Source organism: Nicotiana sylvestris, chromosome 7 (genome assembly GCF_000393655.2).
Source record: "Nicotiana sylvestris chromosome 7, ASM39365v2, whole genome shotgun sequence".
NCBI classification, from domain to species: domain Eukaryota; kingdom Viridiplantae; phylum Streptophyta; class Magnoliopsida; order Solanales; family Solanaceae; genus Nicotiana; species Nicotiana sylvestris.
In genome coordinates this window covers 47,126,406-47,135,148 of record NC_091063.1, presented here as the reverse complement: position 1 = coordinate 47,135,148, position 8,743 = coordinate 47,126,406, and positions in this window count along the sequence as shown.

Sequence of the window (8,743 nt, the reverse complement as noted above, 5' to 3'; positions counted from 1 at the left end):
CCCGTAGCCGGGAGGAGCATGAGCAACATTTGAGAGTGATTCTTCAGACTTTGAGAGATAGTCAGTTGTATGCTAAGTTTTCGAAGTGTGAGTTCTGGTTAAGTTCAGTTGCATTCTTGGGTCATGTGGTATCAGCAGAGGGTATTCAGGTAGATCCGAAGAATATAGATGCAGTCAATAACTGGCATTGACCAGCATCGGCTACAGAGATCTGGAGTTTCTTGGGTTTGGCAGACTATTATCGTCGGTTTGTGGAGGGGTTTTCGTCTATTGCAGCCCCGATGACCAGGTTGACCCAAAAGGGTGCCCAGTTCAGTTGGTCGAACGAGTGTGAGACGAGCTTTCAGAAGCTCAAGACAGCTTTGACTACGACGTCAGTGTTGGTTTTGTCCACAGGTTCAGGGCCATATACGGTTTATTGTGATGCATCTCGTATTGGACTTGGTGCAGTGTTGATGCAGGATGACACGATTATTGCATATGCTTCACGTCAGTTGAAGATTCACGAGAAGAATTATCCAGTTCATGATTTGGAGTTAGCGACCATTGTTCACGCGTTGAAGATTTGGAGGCATTATCTATATGGCGTGTCATGCGAGGTTTTCACGGATCATAAGAGTCTACAGTATCTGTTCAAGCAGAAGGAGCTAAATTTGAGGCAGAGAAGGTGGTTGGAGCTATTAAAGGACTATGATATCACTATCTTGTACCATCCGGGAAAGGCCAATGTGGTGGTCAATGCTTTGAGTAGGAAGTCAGCCAGTATATGTAGTCTTGCGTATATTCCGGTCGGTGAGAGACCGCTTGCTTTGGATGTTCAGGCTCTGGCCAATCAGTTCGTGAGGTTGGATGTTTCTGAGTCCACCCGTGTGCTAGCTTGCACAGTCACTCGTTCTTGTTGATTGGAGAGTACCCGAGATCGGCAGTATGATGATCTTCATTTGTGTGTCCTTAGGGACATGGTGCACCACGGTGGTGCCAAGCAGGTTGCATTGGGAGATAATGGAGTTTTGAGGTTGCAGGGTCGAGTTTGTATGCCTAATGTGGATGGACTTCGAGAGTTGATTTTAGAGGAGGCCCATAGTTCCCGGTACTCTATTCATCCGGGTGCCGCTAAGATGTATCAGGATTTGCGGCAGCATTATTGGTGGAGGAGGATGAAGAAGGATATTGTGGCGTATGTGGCTCGGTGTTTGAATTGTCAGTAGGTAAAGTACGAGCATCAGAGACCTGGTGGTTTTTTTCCAGAAGATTGAGATTCCTGAGTGGAAGTGGGAGCGTATTGCTATGGACTTCGTTGTTGGACTCCCACAGACTCAGAGGAAGTTCAATGCAGTGTGGGTTATAGTTGATAGGCTGACCAAGTCATCACATTTCATTCCTGTGGCAGTCTCCTATTCTTCTGAGAGGTTATCTAAGATCTATATCCAGGAGATTGTTCGTCTTCATGGTGTGCCCGTTTCTATCATTTTGGACCGAGGTACGCAGTTTAACTTATATTTTTGGAGAGCAGTTCAGTGTGAGTTGGGCACACGGGTCGAGTTGAGCACAATATTTCATCATCAAACGGACGGGCAGTATGATCGTACTATTCAAATTTTGGAGGATATGCTCCGGGCTTGTGTCATTGACTTTGGAGGCTCGTGGGATCAGTTTTTGCCTTTATCAGAGTTTGCCAACAACAACAGCTACCGACGAGCATCCAGATGGCTCCTTATGAGGCTTTATATGGTAGGCGGTGTCGGTCACCGGTTAGATGGTTTGAGCCGGGAGAGGCTTGATTATTGGGTATGGATCTAGTACAGGACGCCTTGGACAAGGTCAGGATCATTCAGGATAGGCTTAGTACAACTCAGTCCAGACAAAAGAGTTATGCCAACCGTAAGGTTCATGATTAGGCATTCATGGTCGGTGAGCGGGTGTTGCTTCGGGTGTTGCCTATGAAGGGCGTGATGTGATTTGGGAAGAGGGGCAAGCTTAGACCTAGGTTCATTGGCCCGTTTGAGATTCTTGATCGAGTGGGAGAGGTGGCTTACAGACTTGCATTGCCATCGAGCTTATCAGCCGTGCATCCAGTGTTTCATGTGTATATGATTCGGAAGTATCACGGCGATCCATCCCACGTGTTAGATTTCAGCACTGTCCAGTTGGACAAGGACTTGTCCTGTGAGGAGGATCCGATAGTTATTCTAGACCGGCAGATTCGTCAGTTGAGATCGAAGAGCTTCCCCTCTGTTCGTGTTCAGTGGAGAGGTCATCCTATTGAGGCATCGACCTGGGAGTCCGAGTCCGATATGCGGAGCCGTTATCCCCATCTTTTCTCTGACTCAAGTTCTCCCTTCTTATGTCCGTTCAAGGACGAACGATTATTTTAGAGGTGGAGAATGTGATGACCCAAAAGGTCATCACTTGTTTTAGAAATGAATTCCGTGTTTCGAGGCCTTAAAACCTCCTTTTTGTCTCACCTCAATTTGCATGCATAGTACGAGCATGTATCTGGAAAGCCATTATGTGAAAATCTGTGAAAAATGATGAATTTTGCATTTAAAATGAATTTAGGTTGACTTCGGTCAACATTTTGGGTAAACGGACCCGGACCGACTTAGGCGTATGCCCGAAATTGAATTCCGAGCCCCCAAGCCCGAGAAATAAATTTTTAAAGAAAATTATTTTTTGGAAATATATAAGAGTTTTTGGAAATAAAAGGTGTTTGAAATTGATGGTATCAGGCCCGTATTTTAGTTTCGGAGCCCGGTAGAAGTTTGAAATAATAATTAGGTTGAATATGTAAAATTTGGTAAAGATCAGAATTGGTTTGGTATAAAACTGACTTAAAGTTGAGAAATTGGAAATTTTGGTGTTCTTGAATGATTTCATGAATTCGGGGTTTAATTCATAGTTTTTGATGTTATTTTGAGAATTTGATTGCACGAGCAAGTTCGTATGATGTTTTTAGGTTAGTGTGCATGTTCGGTTTGGAGCCCCGAGGGCTCGGGTGAGTTTTGGATAGGTTACAGAGTGAAATTGGACTTAGGATCAAGTGTTGGTATCTGGTATTTTTGCCCAGGCCTCTGATCTCGCAATTTCGAGGTCAGGCTTCGCAATTGCGAAGTTCTCAGGCTTGGTAATTGCTACCGAGGTTTCACAAATGCGAACCAAGCCTGGGCAGGCCCCTTTCGCAAATGCGAAACATTTGTGGGAATTGCAAAGTCCCCTCTTTCGCAAATGCGACAGGTCCCTCGCAAATGTGAAGGTGACCAGAATGCTTCATGGTCGCAAATGCGACACATTCTTCCCATTTGCGAAGATAGCAGGCCCTGAAAGGGTTCGCAATTGCGATATCTGTGACCTGTAAATTCATGACTTAGCCGAAAATCTTTCATTTTTCAAACTCTTTCAAACATAATCCCTCTTGGGCGATTTTCCAAAGAAAAATTCTTCACCAAATCGATTGTAAGTCATTTGTAACTCGTTTTCTTCGATCTTTAATATCTTTTCACATGATTTCAACTCAAAATCAAGGGTTTTCATGGGGGAAATTGGGTGTTTTGGGTAGAACCTAGGTTTTTCAAATTTTTGAGGATTTGGACCTCGATTTGAGGTTCGATTTCAAAACAAATTATATATTTGGGTTCGGGGGTGAATGGGTAATCGGGTAATCAGGTTTTGGTTTGAACCTCGGGTTTTGACCATGTGGGCCCGGGGTTGATTTTTGACTTTCTGGGGAAAATATTGAAAAACTTATTTCATGCATTACAATTGATTCATTTAGCATTTATTGATTAATTAAGTAACTTATGGCTAGATACAAGCGAATTGGTGGTGGAAACGAGAGGTAAAGTGGTAGTTGAGGCTTGAATTATGTTCGTGGTATCGAGGTAAGTGTTTGGTCTAACCTTAGCGTGAGGGATTAGGAGTTGTGTCTTATTTGCTATGTGTTAATTGTGGAGTACGACGTATAGGCATGGTGACGAGTATCTATACGTCGGTGTCAAGCATGCCCGTGGGTTTAGTGTTGTAATTGTAGTGGCTCCGTTGAGATTTATTCATACTTAAAATGTTGACTATCATTGTTGGTTCCCTTGACGGGATGTTATTATTTATGATATTATCTCCCTTGCCGGAATGTTATTGTTATGACATTGTCTCCCTTGCGGAGATGTTATTATTTACGATATTGTTTCCCTTGCCGGGATATTGTTGTTATATTCTTGTTCCCTTGCCGGGATTCTTTTGTGATTGTTGTTGATTTGTAAATGGAATTAGGTGGCACACCGCCACGGAAATATATGAAATGGGAGCGGGTTGCACGCCTGCAACGAGATATATGAAATGGGAGCGGATTGCACGCCTGCAACAAGATATATGGAATGGGAGCGGGTTGCACGCCTGCAACAGGATATATGAAATGGGAGCGGGTTGCACGCCTGCAACATGATATATGAAATGGGAGCGGGTTGCACGCCTGCAACGAGATATATGAAATGGGATCGGGTTGTACGCCTGCAACAAGATATATAAAATGGGATCGGGTTGCACGCCTGCAACGAGATACATAAAATAGGATCGGGTTGCACGCCTGCAACAAGATGTGAAATGAAGTGAATTCTGCATTTGTTTTCCTTATCCTTGTTAGTAATTGGATTTTGGTTTCTTTATATTCCTCTTGATATTCTGTTATTATCTGTTACTCCCCGAAGCATGTTTCCCCCCTCCCATCTTTAACTGTAATTTTTATATGTTTTAAATGCACAGGTTTATATGGTAGTTTGGTCGTAGCCTCATCACTACTTCGCCGAGGTTAGGCTAGGCACTTACCAGCACATGGGGTCGGTTGTCCTGATACTACACTCTGCACTGTGTGCAGATACTGGTACCGGAGCGTTTGGACCACAGTGAGGTTGCTGCCTTCAGTCCAACAGGCGACCCGAGGTAGTCCTGCAGGCGTTCGCGGGCCTTGACGTCTCCTTCTATCATTTCTTTTATGTTTTTACTTATTCAGAGACAAATTCGTGTATTTCTATTCAAACCTTATTTGTAGTATTCATAGACAGTCTCTGAAATTGTGACACCAAATTCTGGGTAGAGTTATTTTTAGACTTCCGCAGTTTGTATTAAGTTAAATTATCAGATTTCGTCTTCCGCTTTGTTATTGATATTGTTTTTTCCGCCGTTTGATATGTTACTTTGAAGTCTATACTATACTAAAAATACGAAGGCCCTTAACGAAATGTCGTTCGCCTTTTTTACCCTTTAAAAATAGAATTCACATTGCACGAAATTGTAATTTAAATTTGTTTTCTAATATTTAGGAATTCATAATCAACTAAAATCTTTATCATTAAATCCTTCCTTATTTGAATTAAGTAAAAAGTCCTAATATTTAGGACACTAAAATTAATTGAAATTTTACTTTATAAATAATCTATATACTTTTACAAGAAGTACGTAGAAGGAAAATTTCTTTTTCAAGGAAACTCCACCATAATATTCGTGGTTCTTGTCATTGAATTTTAATTTACGAGGTTAATTTGGCCTCTGTATTTACTTTCACACCAAACTATTTGTTATTCTTATAGGGATAATTTTATAGATACTTTCATGTTTCTATATACTTTATAATTTGGCCTCTGTATTTACTTTCACACCAAAGTATTTGTTATTCTTATAGGGATAATTTTATAGATACTTTCATGTTTCATGTTTCTATATACACTAAAATTAATTGAAATTTTACTTTATAAATAATCTATATACTTTTACAAGAAGTACGTATAAGGAAAATTTCTTTTTCAAGGAAACTCTACCATAATATTCGTGGTTCTTGTCATTGAATTTTAATCTACGAGGTTAATTTGGCCAAAGTATTTACTTTCACACCAAACTATTTGTTATTCTTATAGGGATAATTTCTCTGTCACACTGACCTTTCCCATGGCATATAATGTTATGCTTAATTGCGTATCTTTCTTAGTTGTTTTTGTTATAATTCTTTTTACCTATTTTTTGGTAATGTAAATAAAATATAATTTAAAAAATATGCCTTTTCAGTATTAGCTCTTATAATTAATTGATTTTATGAAAATTTCCTTTAACAAATAGGCCAATATTTCTACAAATGGTATTTTCCATTAGGTTTAATAGCCATTGTTGGAAAAAGATAGTAATCACATATTTGTGATAATACTTTAATAATCATTTGTTGGAAAGGGAACAGAAAGCTAAAATTTTTTTTTTTTTGGTTTCCCATCCGGTGTCCGGTACCCGCATTGGAGCCCGACTAATCCAGATTCGTGCAGCGTAGGGCCCCATTCGGGGGGGAGGGGAGGAGAGGGAGTACTCCCTACCAAGGATTTTTTCATACCCAAGGCTTGAACACGAGACATCTGGTTAAGGGAAGAACAGTCCCCTCCACTAAATATCAATGGAAAAAATATTTTTTTTTTAGTTGAATGGTTTCAGGAGAACTCAAAGCATACATAAAGAAAAACTAGGAAACTAAAAATAGCTTATGGTATTTATATTACCAAGCAAAACTGTAAATATGTCGAAGGCTGCAAATGTTGTAATAAGGTAATTAGTCAAGTCTCTAACACTGGTGTAGGCATTTAAATTTTAAATTCATAAAATAATTTGAATTATATTTTAAATTCAAGATATATTAGTCCAAATAAATACTATGGGCTAATATAATTGGATTGATTATATAAGTCCAATACATGTGGGTTAAATAAATAAGTCTTAATTCATTGGGCTAGCCCATTTAGTTGGGCTAAAGTGATGAGCCGAATTCATTAAGCCCAAGATGTCATCTTCCTAGATGCCCAGTTTGGTGCCACGTGTCAAATGACATGGCGCGCCAAGTCAAACGGAAAAGCCAATAGGACCATGCCACGTGTCAAAATGACAAGGCATGTCGAGTCACACTGAAAGGCCAATAAAATCGCGCCGCGTGTGCAAGTGACATGTTCTGGCCAATCAAATGCGGTCATGTCACACTTCAATTTGATTGGTCGGAAAGTGTTTGTTTTTACCATGACTCCTTCCTTCCATAACTATAAATAGGGGTGTTCACACCTCAGAAAAAACACCAGAAGTTATAACAAGAAGCAAGAAAGAGTTCGTGGATCAAACGCTGCAAATTCCTCCACAAGTTTCAGGCTTCAAGTTCAAGTTCAAGAAATCAAGTGCAAGTTCAAGAACGAAGAACAAATCAAGGTCAAGTTCAAGCAATCAAGTTCAAGCTCAAGAAAAAGATTATCGTTCGAGGCAGCAAATACATATTCAAGAGCAAGCTCAAAGGCCCTTGAATTTATTTACTATTGAAAAGAAGAATCAGAGGATTCATAGAGATTGTAACACTCAAATATTCGAAATAAAATACTACGATTGTTGCGATATTTTTCGGTCTTGATTTTATTTTCTCGACGCAAATTTATTGTCTACAACTGGTTCTAGAGACAAAGAACTAATATATTAATCATGACCAAGAAGAAGAGAAAAAAAATAACATACATCAAGAATATCTATACATCAAGAATATCAAGAATATATATATATATATATATATATATATATATCATGACCAAGAAGAAGAAGGAAAAAAAAAGAAATAACATACATCAAGAATATCTCTAGAAAAAAAAGTCGGTGATATAGAATTATATATATTTGAACAAAATCCCATCATATTATTCAAGAAATTTGAGTTTCATGGAATGTTACGGATCCAAATTTTCCATCGTTGGGACCGTGATGACGCCTAATATTGTACTCACTAGGCAAGCCAACATTACAGAATATTTTACCTTTTTTCTTTATCTTTTATTAATTAAAACTTAATAAAAGTAAATCAACGGAAATAAATGCGAAAGATCACAGTTTAAAAGATTATCTTTATGCTAATAACGAAACCATAATAAATTCCACCCCAAAACTGGTGTCACAACTCACGAACATGTCTACGAATACTACATATATTGGTTTGAAAGAAAAATATACATCTGTCTTGGAGGGAAAAATAAAACAGAATGCAGTAAAGATAGAAGGGGACGCCAAGGGTTGCGGACGCCTGCAGGACTGCCTTGGGTCTCCTGTGGACTGAAGGCAGCAACCTCGAACTCTGATCAGCCACTAGCTCCGAAATCTGCACAGGAAGTACATAGTGCAGTATCATTACAACCGACCCCATGTACTAGTAAGTGTCGAGCCTAACCTCGACGAAGTAGTGACGAGGCTACGGCGGGGCATAATCAACATATATAACCTGCAAAAGTTGATACTAAAACGGAAAGGAAATACAAAATAAAATATAACAGTGACTTGCATTAAATGAATACGGAAACCAGTTGTTCTATCAATACTCAGCTATAACTAATCCTTAGGGAGTTTCAACATCTCAGTAATGAACTTTAGCAGAAATGAATACTAAAATAATAATTCATGCGGCGTGCATCCCGATCCCACCATATAAACAATAACAGTATCAATATTCACCCTTATTACTCCTTGTTGCGACGTGCAACCTGTTACACCTCGCATTTTCGTACGCTAAAAGTTTCGTCTTCATTTAATTGACAGAGACTAGGGGATGAAATCATCTTGACGTTAACATATTTACATTATTTATTACAAGCGATAAATAAGTGTTATGAAGGATAAAGGGGTACGCGAATTAAAGAAAACGAGTTTCATTGAAAGTGGCCAATTTGGATTAAATACGGGTCGAGCGATAATACCAATA